The sequence below is a fragment of the Triticum aestivum genome, chromosome 2A (genome assembly GCF_018294505.1).
Source record: "Triticum aestivum cultivar Chinese Spring chromosome 2A, IWGSC CS RefSeq v2.1, whole genome shotgun sequence".
NCBI lineage: Eukaryota > Viridiplantae > Streptophyta > Magnoliopsida > Poales > Poaceae > Triticum > Triticum aestivum.
In genome coordinates, this window is record NC_057797.1 from 160,669,470 (window position 1) to 160,682,661 (window position 13,192).

Here is a 13,192-nt window from a genome sequence, read left to right on the forward strand (position 1 = left end):
TGTATGAGAACAAAGTATGGACTTTGATTGACTTGCCTGATGATCGGTGAGCCATTCAGAATAAATGGATCTTCAAGAGGAAGACGGACGCTGATAGTATTGTTACTATCTACAAAGCTCGAATTGTCACAAAAGGTTTTCGACAAGTTCAAGGTGTTGACTACGATGAGATTTTCTCACTCGTATCGATGCTTAAAAGTCTGTCCGAATCATGTTAGCAATTTCCGCATTTTATGAAATCTGGCAAATGGATATCCAAACTACATTCCTTAATGGATTAATTAAAGAAGAGATGTATATGATGCAACCAGAAGGTTTTGTCAATCCTAAAGATGCTAACAAAGTGTGCAAGCTCCAGTGATCCATCTATGGACTGGTGCAAGCATCTCGGAGTTGGAATATACGCTTTGATGAGTTGATCAAAGCATATAGTTTTATACAGACTTGTGGTGAAGCCTGTATTTACAAGAAAGTGAGTGCAAGCACTAAAGCCTTTCTGATAAGTATATGTGAATGACATATTGTTGATCGGAAATGATGTAGAATTTTCTGGAAAGCATAAAGGAGTGTTTGAAAGGATTTTCAAAGAAAGACCTCGGTAAAGCTGCTTACATATTGAGCAAGACGCTTGTTAAGTTTTTTCAATGAGTACATACCTTGACAAGATTTTGAAGGAGTTCAAAATGGATCAGTCAAAGAAGGAGTTCTTGCCTGTGTTGCAAGGTGTGAAGTTGAGTAAAGACTCAAAACCCGACCACGGCAGAAAATAGAAAGAGAATGAAAAGTCATTCCCTATGCCTCAGTCATAGGTTCTATAAACTATGCTATGCTGTACCAGACCTATTGTATACCTTAGCATGATTTTGGCAAGGGAGTACAATAGTGATCTAGGAGTAGATCACTGTACACCGGTCAAAATTATCCTTAGAGGACTAAGGAAATATTTCTCGGTTATGGAGGTGATAAAAGAGTTCTTCGTAAAGAGTTACATCGATGCAAGCTTTTGACACTGATCTAGATGACTGTTAAGTCTCAATCTAGATACATATTGAAAGTGGGAGCAATTAGTTAGAGTAGCTCCGTGCAAAGTATTGTAGACATAGAAATTTGCAAAATACATACGGATCTGAATGTTGCACACCCGTAGGCTAAACTTCTCTCACAAGCAAAACATGATCACTCTTTGGGTGTTAATCACATAGCGATGTGAACTAGATTATTGACTCTAGTAAACCCTTTGGGTATTAGTCACATGAAGATGTGAACAAATCACATAAAGATGTGAACTATTGGTGTGAAATCACATGACGATGTGAACTAGATTATTGACTCTAGTGCAAGTGGGAGACTGAAGGAAGTATGCCCTAGAGGCAATAATAAAGTTGTTATTTATATTTCCTTATATCATGATAAATGTTTATTATTGATGCTAGAATTGTATTAACCGGAAACTTAGTACGTGTGTGAATACATAGACAAAACAGAGTGTCTCTAGTATGCCTCTACTTGACTAGCTCGTTGATCAAAGATGGTTAAGTTTCCTGGCCATAGACATGTGTTGTCATTTGATGAACGGGATCACATCATTAGAGAATGATGTGATGGGCAATACCCATCCGTTAGCTTAGCATAAATGAGCGTTTAGTTTTATTGCTATTGCTTTCATCATGACTTATACATGTTCCTCTAACTATGAGATTATGCAACTCCCGAATACCGGAGGAACACCTTGTGTGCTATCAAACGTCACAACGTAACTAAGTGATTATAAAGATGCTCTACAGGTGTCTCCGATGGTGTTTCTTGAGTTGGCATAGATCGAGATTATGATTTGTCACTCCGATTGTCGGAGAGGTATCTCTGGGCCCTCTCGGTAATGCACATCACTATAAGCCTTGCAAGCAATGTGACTAATGAGTTAGTTGCGGGATGTTGCATTACGGAACGAGTAAAGAGACTTGCCGGTAACGAGATTGAACTAGGTATGATGATACCGATGATGGAATCTCGGGCAAGTAACATACCGATGACAAAGGGAACAATGTATGTTGTTATGCGGTTCGACCGAACTTCGTAGAATATGTAGGAGCCAGTATGGGCATCCAGGTTCTGCTATTGGTTACTGAACAGAGATATGTCTCGGTCATGTCTACATAGTTCTCAAATCCGTAGGGTTCGCACGCTTAACGTTCGTTGACAATATAGTATTATATGAGTTATGTACGTTGGTGACCGAATGTTGTTCGGAGTCCCGCATGAGATCACAGACATGACGAGGAACTCCGGAATGGTCCGGATATAAAGATTGATATATGGGATAATAGTGTTTGGTTTCCGGAAGGGTTCCGGAATTCACCGGAAGGGGTTCCAGATGTTTCCCGAAATGTTTGGGTACGAGAACACTTTATTTGGGGCAAAGGGGAAAGCCCACAAGGTTTTGGGAAAGCGCAAAAGGAAGTTTTGCAGAGTTCAGGCGCCAGACGCCAGGGTCCCTACGCCGGGAACCCTGGCTGTAACACCCTCGATGCGACTATAGCTCCCACGTGTCGAGGCACGACTTAGAGACATAATCGCATTGAAAGCATATGTCGCAAGTTAGGCAATCTTCACAACATCCCATGTAATATGAATAATAAAGGGGAGATAACATAGTTGGCTTACACTCGCCACGTCAATCAAGAACATAAATAACATTACATCATCCAACACACTCATGGCCCGACTACGGCGCCAAAATAAAGAGAACCCAACATGCGACAACGGTCCCAATCACCCCCAACTGGGCACCACTACTGATCATTGGGAAAGGAAACATAGTATCATTGAGAGTCTTCGTCGAACTCCCACTTGAGCTCGTACTCGTCACCTGGAGCGGAATCACCTGGACCCGCATCTGGAGTTATAGTATCTGTGAGCCACACGGACTCAGCAATCTCACACCCTCGCGATCAAGACTATTTAAACTTATAGGAAGGGGTAAGGCAAATATATGTGGAGCTGCAGCAAGCGACTAGCATATATGGTGGCTAACTTATACGCAAAAGAGAGCGAGAAGAGGAGGCAAAGCACGAGCGAGAGTCTAAAGGAACAACCTGCGCAAGCATAACTCCAACACCGTGTCCACTTCCCGGACTTCGCCGAGAAGAGGCCATCACGGTAACACACTCAGTTGATTCATTTTGATTAATTATGGTTCAAGTTGTCTACAACCGGACATTAACAAATTCCCATCTGCCCATAACCGCGGGCACGGCTTTTGAAAGTTCAATCCCTGCAGGGGAGTCCCAACTTAGCCCATGACAAGCTCTCACGGTCAACGAAGGAATAGACCTCCTCCCAAGACGTTCCGATCAGACTCGGTATCTCGGTAACTCAAGACACTTCGACAGGTTAAAACAAGACCAGCAACATCGCCCGAATGTGCCGACAAATCCCGATAGGAGCTGCACATATCTCGTTCTCAGGGCACACTCAGATAGGTTAAGCTATGAGTAAAACCAACCCTCAAGTTTCCCCGAGGTGGCCCCGCAGGCTGCCCGGTTCGGACCAACACTCAGAGGGAGCACTGGCCCGGGGGGGGGGGGGGGGTTAAACTAAGATGACCCTTGGGCTCCGGTAACCCAAGGGAAAAAGAGGCTAGGTGGCGAATGGTAAATCCGGGAACTATCAAGGGGTTCCCATTATAACCCAACCGCGTAAGGAACGCAAAATCCAGGAACATAACACCGATATGACGGAAACTAGGGCGGCAAGAGTGGAACAAAACACTAGGCGAGAGGCCGAGCCTTCCACCCTTTACCAAGTATATAGATGCATTAAGATAATATAGCAATATAGTGATATCCCAACAAGTAAATAAATGTCCCAACAAGGAACGACTCCAATCTTCACCTGCAACTAGCAATGCTATAAGAGGGGCTGAGCAAAGCGGTAACATAGCCAAACAACGGTTTGCTAGGACATGGTGGGTTAGAGTTTCAACATGGCAATTGGGAGGCTGACAAGCAAAAGGTAGGCATCGTAGCATTGGCAATCAAAAGAGCGAGCAAACTAGCATAGCAAAGATAGTAGTGATTTCGAGGGTATGATCATCTTGCCTGCATAATTGTCAGAGTTGACTGGATCCTCACAAGCAAACTCAACGGGCTCCTCGGTAGCGAACTCGTCTCCCGGCTCTACCCAAACAAGACAAACAAGCAACAAGGACACAATCAACCACGTGCAAGGATCAAGCGATACGATGCAATGATGATATGCTATGCGGGATGCGATGCGAGATGCAAAATGCAAGATATGACAGGAAATGCATGAACCTGACCTCAACTTGGAATTCCAAGGGTGGCACTGGAAAGATGAGATGAAATCGCTTGAAAACGATATAAAGAACGCCGAAATCGGAGTTACGATTTGGAAATGGCAAGCGTTTCAAAAATGACACCGGTCTGAGATTTACAGCAAGTAGGCATCTAAATGCAATAAAATGAACTTGCTACAGCACCCAAACATGACAACAAAATGCATGGCAGGGATGCACACAAGATGCTTAACAAAAGACTAGCACTGAGCTACGGCCAATTCATCCATTAAGAGGTTCAAACAAGCATGTCAAAAACGCAATTGCAAAACAGATTTCAGACTTAGTGAAATTAACACTTGTCTGAAATTTCAGATCACGAAGCCCTCTTCGGAGCAGCAAAACAACATGATACATGACCTGATTAAGACAAGTAAGAACATGGCATGGAGCTACTCAACAAGCTTAACAAAAGACCCAAAGTGACCTGGGGCCAAAAGGGTTCACAAAATATACAAAAAGCCCACGAACATAGCTAAAACACAATCAGTTTTTAGACTTAGTGAAAACTGAGACATGCTAAAATATAGCTTACGAAGGCATGTAAATGAGCTCGATGCACTCACTAGGTGCAAGTCATGGCAAGGCAAGCATATAACCATTAATAAGGCACAAAAATCTAGCTAGACATGGCAAGAACAATGGCATAGCATGCACGGATTAACTACAATAGCATCGGCAAAATCGCAAACGAGTTGACGATCTGCCCAGATTCACCACGAAGCAAAAGTAGAGCTCGATTGACTCAAGCTAGGGTGCTCCATAATTGCAAGTAAAGACATGGATGGATAGAGCATAACATTATTAACAAAACTCCTTTACTGATCATCCTCAAAAGAGGCACGGATCACTAGGAAACAAGCTGAACATATGGCATCATGAACTAAATAATCCCAGACTTAGTGAAAACTACTAAGTCCCTGAAAACAGATTTACCGGGTGCCTCACTTTGCAAGCTTGCACAAGTCACCACACACATCCTAAAAATGCATGAGTTGCACCTCTGGAAAGATAACAAAATCCTTAACAAAACATATGAAGGACTCACAGACATAGCATGCACACAACAATCATGGTAAAAATGACAAAAGTCTAAGATGAACTAGCAGATCTGACAATTAACTCACGAAGCCTCCTTCTAACAGCATTTCGGGCATCAAGATGCACTCAAATAAAAATGATGCAGTGGAATGAAATGATGTACTCATCGAGACGAACATTTTGATATACTATATTTACAAAACGGAGCTACGGATGCAAAGTTACGGCAGGTCAAAGATTGCATAAAAAATTAGGGTTCGGAGGAGAAAGTCAACCCTCAAAATTCCAGATCTCAGATCTGAAATTACTGTTCACCGAGCGCGCCATTCGAGGTTCGTCGGCCGGCGATGGCGGTGGTGGCCGGAGAAGGAGGGAGCTCGCCGGGGGGAGGAGAGGCTGGGCTGGCCGGGGACTTGGCCGGCGTGGAGGAGGCAGCGGCGGCCGGCGGGACCTCGGGCGACGCGGGCGTGCGGGCGCCGGCGAGGTGCGCGGCCCGGGGCGGCGATGGCCGAGTGCGGCGGCGGGGCGTCGGCGACGTGGAAGAAGGGCGGCGCGACGAGGTCGTCCTCGGGCGCGGGCGGCGCGGGAGGAAGGAGGCGGCGGCCCGGGCGTGGGAGGAGAGGGCCGGCCTTGGGCCCTCGCGGGCCGGCGGCGGTGGGAGGTGGCGCTGCCACATGGCGGGCGGTGGTAGGCTGAGGCGAGCGGCGGACGTGTCCAGTGCCGTCCGGACGTGTCCGGCGGCGTCGGATCTGAGATTTTAGGGTTAGGGGGAGAATGAACCGCGAATTTCGGAGGGGGGTGTATATATAGGCATAGGGGGAGGTAGGAGAGTCCAAATGAGGTGCGGTTTTCGGCCACGCGATCGTGATCGAACGCTCTAGGACATGGAGCAGAGTTTGGTGGGTTTTGGGCCAAATTGGAGGGGTGTTGGGCTGCAACACACACGAGGCCTTTTCGGTCCCTCGATTAACCGTTGGAGTATCAAACGAAGTCCAAATGGCACGAAACTTGACAGGCGGTCTACCGGTAGTAAACCAAGGCCACTTGGCAAGTCTCGGTCCAATCCGGAAGTGTTTAATCACCACACACGAAAGAAAGCTAGAAATGGCCACCGGAGGAGAACAAAGCGCCGGAATGCAAAACGGACAACGGGGAAAATGCTCGAATGCATGAGATGAACACGTATGCAAATGCAATGCACATGATGACATGATATGAGATGCATGACAACGACAACAACACACGGAGACAAAAACCCGAACCCAAGGAAATAAATATAACTTAACGCCGAAAACGGCAAGAGTTGGAGTACAAATTGGGAAAGTTACATCCGGAGTGTTACACTGGCGTCTGGTCCTGGAGTCCGAGGACTCTTGCCTTTCGAGTGAAACCGACTTTGTGTAGACTTTTACTCCAAGTTTCGACCCCAAAACTCAACATATAAATAGAGGGGTAGGGCTAGCACCCAAGACACATCAAGAAACACCAAGCCGTGTGCCGGCAACCCCGCCCCCTCTAGTTTATCCTCCGTCATAGTTTTCATAGTGCTTAGACGAAGCCCTGCGGAGATTGTTCTTCACCAACACCGTCACCACTCCGTCGTGTTGCCGGAATTCATCTACTACTTCGCTCTTCTTGCTGGATCAAGAAGGCGAGGACATCATCGAGCTAAACGTGTGCTGAACGTGGAGGTGTCGTACATTCGGTACTTGATCGGGACGGATCGTGAAGGTGTACGACTACATCAACCGTGTTGGTAAACGCTTTGGATTTCGGTTTACGAGGGTACGTAGACACACTCTCCCCTCTCGTTGCTATGCATCTCCTAAATAGATCTTGCGTGATCGTAGGATTTTTTTTGAAATACTGCGTTCCCCAACAGGTTCGGCTCTACCCGCAACCCCTCTTTGATAGTGCCTAAGCTTTAAAGGTGTCTCACGTTGTACTGCGAGACTTATATTGGAAACACATAAAATATGCCATAAGCTTGAAAAATAAAAAACTTTAGTAAAAACTTTACGTCCGAACTAAATCAAGGTTTTGTGCCAATTCAAACTTGGCCTTAAATTTTTTGTGCTTCTGTCTTGCATTAATATGACACATCCGATCTAAACTTCAAGTGGGTCAGCCTTCGGCTTAACCTCCTTATCCCGAAGGCGGAGTGCTTCTCTAAGGCCAGTTTAGCAAACTAAAATTGAGCAGCTTTAGAGAGAAATCAGGCTATCCGGCTATTGACCGCACACTAGAGTCGAGAAACGAGTGGCGGAAAAAGACTTTGCAATGACTAAGAAGAAAACAATTATTATAGAACGGCTCGTACAAATTTAAGAGCCCCCAGTTAACTTGGGTAAAGGAAGTGTTGTTAACAAATAACTTATTTTAACAAACTAAGTCTTTTGTTTAACATAAATATAAAGTTTGGTCGAACCGAACAAATTAAAAAATTTGAGCATGAAAACGACTTAGCTGGTTAATGTGCTCAGTGGTGATGACACACGCCGAGCTTGCGGCGGGACGAGGACCCAGCCCCCAAGCCAGTCCCAAGGTGCCTGAGCAAAGAGCTCGGCTTGATGAGGTGATGGCACAATACTGCCGATGCGGTGAGGTGAAGCCCCTAGTCCAACCGAGGTGACGGAGCTAGTCGGCTGGTGACGCCGATGTCCCCGGAGTGGGTTAATGAAGCGATGGTGAAGCCTCCGGTCCAGCTGAGGTGACGGAGTAAGTCGATAATGTGACGATGGAGCCCCCACGTCTGCAAGGCGATGTCAAATTTGGTCAACAGAGGTGAGACTATCACGTCGGTGCAACGTGGTGATAGCGCTGCCTGACCCAAATCATTTACCTGCACACATAAAATTGTGCGAGCCAGAAGTAATAACAAAAAAATAATAATGCGAAAAAAAACTTTACACAATTAACTTGTGCAAATCTTTCCCTCTTTCCCTACTAATAAAGCATGGAGTGCTTCTGGTCGTCCGTCGGCACTTTTGCAAAACAGTCCCTATGTTTATACATATTCAACCCGCGCTCCCCATGGTAAGTCAACCGAACCGGTATGCACGAGAGAAAGAAAGAAAAACACCCGCAGGACCGTGCTCCCAATCTCATCTCCCCATCCAGCACGCCGCGACCTCCTACCATGCCCGCCCCAACTCACCGTGCGCCGCCGGCCGCCGCGCCGCCACCTCCAACCCTCCTCCCACCTTCAATACTTCTCCGTTCAGTGTGGTCGCGGCCGACGACGCGCGCCTCCTCTGGGAAGAGGCCATGGGGAAACAGAGGCCGTGGAGGCAAGGCAACCTCACATCCCATCCCGACCTCCGGCGACACTCCTCCCAGATCATACCCAACCCCCTCGCCACCTGGGGCCTTTCCCCATGCCATTGCAGAATCCATATGTGGGGAGGAGGCAGCCCACAAATAGAAGAACCATCAGATCCATCCGGTCGACCACAACGTCCATGGAGCGCGGGGGAACAACATGGTCTGGCCTGGCAGGGGGGACGCGACGGCGGTGGTGGTGAGGATGCAGAGGCAGTCGTCGTCGACGGGGCAGGTGGTGGGCTGGCGGCGACGACGTGGTGCCTGATGGCGGGGGGGGGGGGGCTGTCGCATGGCGAACCTCGTGCTGGCGGGCTACGTGCTCCTCGCGCCGGTACCTGCTCCGGGAAGAGGATGGGTGGTGGGGCAGTGGTAGCCGCGTCCCGGGTGCCCGCCGCCCTCCCTGCGCACATGGTCACCATCAGCCCCAGAGCTGGACTCTGGTAGTCGCCATCGCCCATCGCTGCTGGAGTAGGAGGGGATATGTAGGTCGGCGAGGGGCATGGTCTTGCATGCCAAGGTCTGACATGGTGTGCGTGTTCTCTCGCAACACCGCTGCCAGACAGCTAGCACATAAGCTGATTGATGAGATGAATTAAAATGCTTCTAATTTGTTAGGCCCTCAATATTCCAAACTGAAATTGAATGAAAGAAGGATCAGGATTTCCAATGGATGCTAATACATAGTTCCAGATTTCAAATGGATGCTGGTATTGTTGGTTGACATCTCCAAGGCTGTACAACATGATGGTTACCAAGACACGACAATGATCTCAATTCTACAGACCTGAATGAAATACCATGACTGCATACCTCCATATCGGTTTGGATAGTAGATGCAAAGGTTGGTTTGTTTTAATCCCACCTCGGTTTCTTGCACACAATACTTCCAGTTTATATACGTTTTTATGTTTGCTGGGTATCAAGGAGTTGTCCTGTGAAATAAAGAAAGGAGAATTCAAGGAAGGAAATAAAAGTGAGGACACTGAATATAGATTCAGAAAAACAATAGAATAAAATTGTGGACTGCATGAGGCACGTTTGGACATCTCAGGCTGCTCGGGATGATGCTGAGTCAGCCACACAACATAAATTACGCGGCGGTCAGGTTAAAATTATGGCCTTCGTCTCTTGATTGTAGCAGACTCTATTCCACAAGGTCACAACTTTGGCATAGGGGCTAAACCTAAACCTCAATGTTTTCAAGGCGTGGTGCGTGATGAGTAACAACACAATGCTTTGCCTTTTTAGTGCCAACACTTAATAAGATTAGGAGAGCAGACATTGCACAAATGAATCCTATCATTATGTTGAACTAACAAATCTAACATCCCTTCTGAACTTCGGATGATACAAGTAAGGAAAGTAAATAGAGATCCTTGATAAACCAAAATTTCTAATGAAAAAACTCAATTACTATGTTGCAAACTGTGAAGACCCATCAGCATAGAGATCATCCAGTACCTAGATAGTGGTGACACTACACGTAATATTGTACAAAGATCATAGTGGTTAACTTATTATTTTCAACCTTATTTTCCGGAACAGCAATGCACACTGTCTGTTGTACCCGAGCAACGGCCCACAACGGCCATATGAAATAGCATAATCTACACCCCAAATGGAGCGACCTTGTTTTCCACTTAAAATTTATATAATCTACATTGATCATTACTACTGAATCGGCAGAAACAGCAGCAGCAAATAGTAATAATACTAGGAGTATTGTGCACTACAACAGATCAATCATCAACAAAGATCAAAACATGGTTTCAGGGCAATGATAACTGCAGCATGGTAAGCATATATTGTATTAAATTACAAGATGACTGTAATTTGCCACTTCACCTTGTGACCTTCAGCAGCTAGGTTCTCCTGGACTGTAATACTCTCCTGTGCCTGCACATCTTCAGCTCCGTAGCTCCCTCCAACTGCAGCTGCTGTGTAGTAGTCTAATGCCATTATCCTGTCCAACTTAGCCCTCACCACACCAACTACAGCCAAAAGCCACAGGTTTGAGTCAGCAATCATTTCCAATAAAAACCAGATAACAAATCTAATATATCAATAACACTCACAATGCAAGTAACAGAGGAGCCAGAGTGGATCGGCTCATCGGCGTGGGCGAGCCATAAGTGGGCGTGATGGCCACATGCCTGGAGTGCGTCGCGGCTAGAGACACCCACTACGGAAGCAAGGCGCTCGATGGTGGCGAAGGTGGGCTTGAGCGCATCACCTACTTCTGCTCCTGGTTAAGCGTCATGCCGACGGCGACGCGGATCGCCTAATCCATCTGCGTGATGCGGTTCTGCTTCTTGCGCACACAACGCAAGCGGCCACAGCCATGGCGACCGTGCGCCGTCAAGGTCAACGACCACATCCACGACAACGTGGGACCAGATCCACGATGTAGGGCCGCTCAGGAACGAACATGTTGAATTCACTCGATGGAGGAGGTAGTGTGGGCTGAGAGAGCGGTGCTGGAAAGCTACGGTTCTCACTAGTGGTGGCTAGAATTGACCGACGGTCGTGAGTGTAACGCCCTGATCTGGTTGAGGGGGACCAGAGTAGGCTGGATCGGATCGAGAGAGTGAAGGGGGAGAAGCTTGGAGAAGGGGATGAGCAGAGGAGAGGGTAGGTGAGGGAATTAGTTCATTTCTTTCAGCATACTGATACACGCCCCTGTCCAAAGCTTAAGTACCCATGCACGCCAACTGGCCCGGGCCCTATGCGGCAACAGGTGGGACCACACACGCTTACACTTGGCATGCCAACTGGCAGTCACACGGTGGTATGCAGCACCGGGGTGACATTCTCCCCGCCTTGAGAAACGGCCCCTTCTTCGGAGTTACTGTCTTCCCAGATTGGTGACTGTGGATAGCGACGTCGAAGAACTTCATAGTCTTCCCAGGTTGTCGACGGAGGAGTTGTGTTCCATGCCACCTGCACCTGAACCACTGGTGCGTCTCCTCTCTTCATCATCCTCCGATCCAAAATCTGAACTGGGTTAGAGTCCACTGCTGATAAGTCGACGGTCGCAGGCAGTTCGGAGAACACTGGTGTATAATTGGGTGTGAACGGCTTCAGCTGGGACACATGGAACACAGGGTGAATGCGACTGTCGGGCGGCAGCTCCAGCTTGTATGCCGAGGGACCAATTTTGGCACTGATGGTGAATGGTCCGAAGAACTTGAACGCCAGCTTGGCGCACGGGCGGCTGGCCACCGATTTCTGCACATAGGGTTGCAGTTTCAGCAGTACTTGCTCCCCAACCTGAAAGACGCGCTCAGTGCGATTTCTGTCTGCAAACTTTTTGTACTTCCGTTGCGCTCGAGTCAACTGTGCCTGCAAGTTTTCCTTGTGCAGTGCCCAATCCCACTGCTCCCCTTCCGGCAATGATGCTTGTGTTGCCGGCCATGTTGCCATGCTGCCCTCGTTGGCATCCACCCCATACAGAACCTTGAACGGAGAGCAACCCAGAGAAGAGTGGAAAGAGGAGTTGTACCAGAATTCTGCAGAGGGCAGCCAGCGACACCATTGCGTGGGAGTGTCCTGAACAGCGCAGCGCAAGTACATCTCCATGCACTGGTTCACGCGCTCGCTTTGTCCGTCCGTCTGGGGGTGATAGGCAGTGGAGTAGAGGAGCTTGGTGCCCGCGCTGGCTAGCAGTTCCCGCCAAAGCACGCTGGTAAACACTTTGTCGCGGTCGGAGACGATGGAGGAGGGGATGTCGTGCAGCTTGACGATGTTGTCCCAGAACACTCTTGCCACTCGTGTCGCCGTGAATGGGTGTCGCAGGGGCACAAAGTGTGCAAGCTTGGTGAAGCGGTCGACAACCACCATGATCGTGTCATACCCTTTGGACTTGGGCAAGCCCTCGACGAAGTCCATTGTCAGATCACGCCACGGGGCTGTCGGAATGGGCAGGGGTGCCAACTTGCCCGCTGGTTTATGCAATTCATGCTTCGCCTGTTGACAAATCTGGCACTGCTGCACATAATCTTCAACATCATGTTTCAAACCCTTCCACTCAAACAGCTTCTTGACTCGGTGGTAAGTTGCTGTCGAGCCAGAATGGCCCCCCACGGCACTGTCATGCAGAGCGCTGACCAGTTTGGTGCGCAGGGCTGTGTTTGCGCCGATCCACAGCCGCCCGCGACGGCGAATGACTCCACGGTACAGCTCGTACTCCTCGTCGTCCGGACTGTGCAGCGCGAGCTGCTGAATCTTTTCCTGGGCATCTGGATCCGTGGCATACGAATTGGCCACTTCCTGAATCCATGTTGGCTGGCAGAGGGACAGAGCATTGGCGCTGTAGTGACTGCCCACGCGAGAGAGAGCATCCTCCGCGCTGTTGTCGACGCCCTTCTTGTACTGGAACTTGAATTGGAGGCCGACCAATTTGGACATGGCGCGGCGCTGGACATCGGTCACCAGATGCTGGTCCCCAAGCGTGCATAAGCTTTTGTGGTCCGT

The 13,192-nt window shown here is 48.2% G+C and overlaps 1 long non-coding RNA gene across 1 annotated transcript; it reads right to left on the reverse strand.

Moving 5' to 3' along the window:
* Positions 1-7,210: 7,210 nt before the first annotated feature.
* Positions 7,211-11,365, reverse strand: LOC123185056 (uncharacterized). The gene is made up of 4 exons (XR_006493156.1): positions 10,795-11,365; positions 10,565-10,710; positions 9,530-9,651; positions 7,211-8,147 (listed from the first exon to the last, which is right to left on the reverse strand). It is a non-coding gene; the product is annotated as an uncharacterized lncRNA (long non-coding RNA).
* Positions 11,366-13,192: the final 1,827 nt, after the last annotated feature.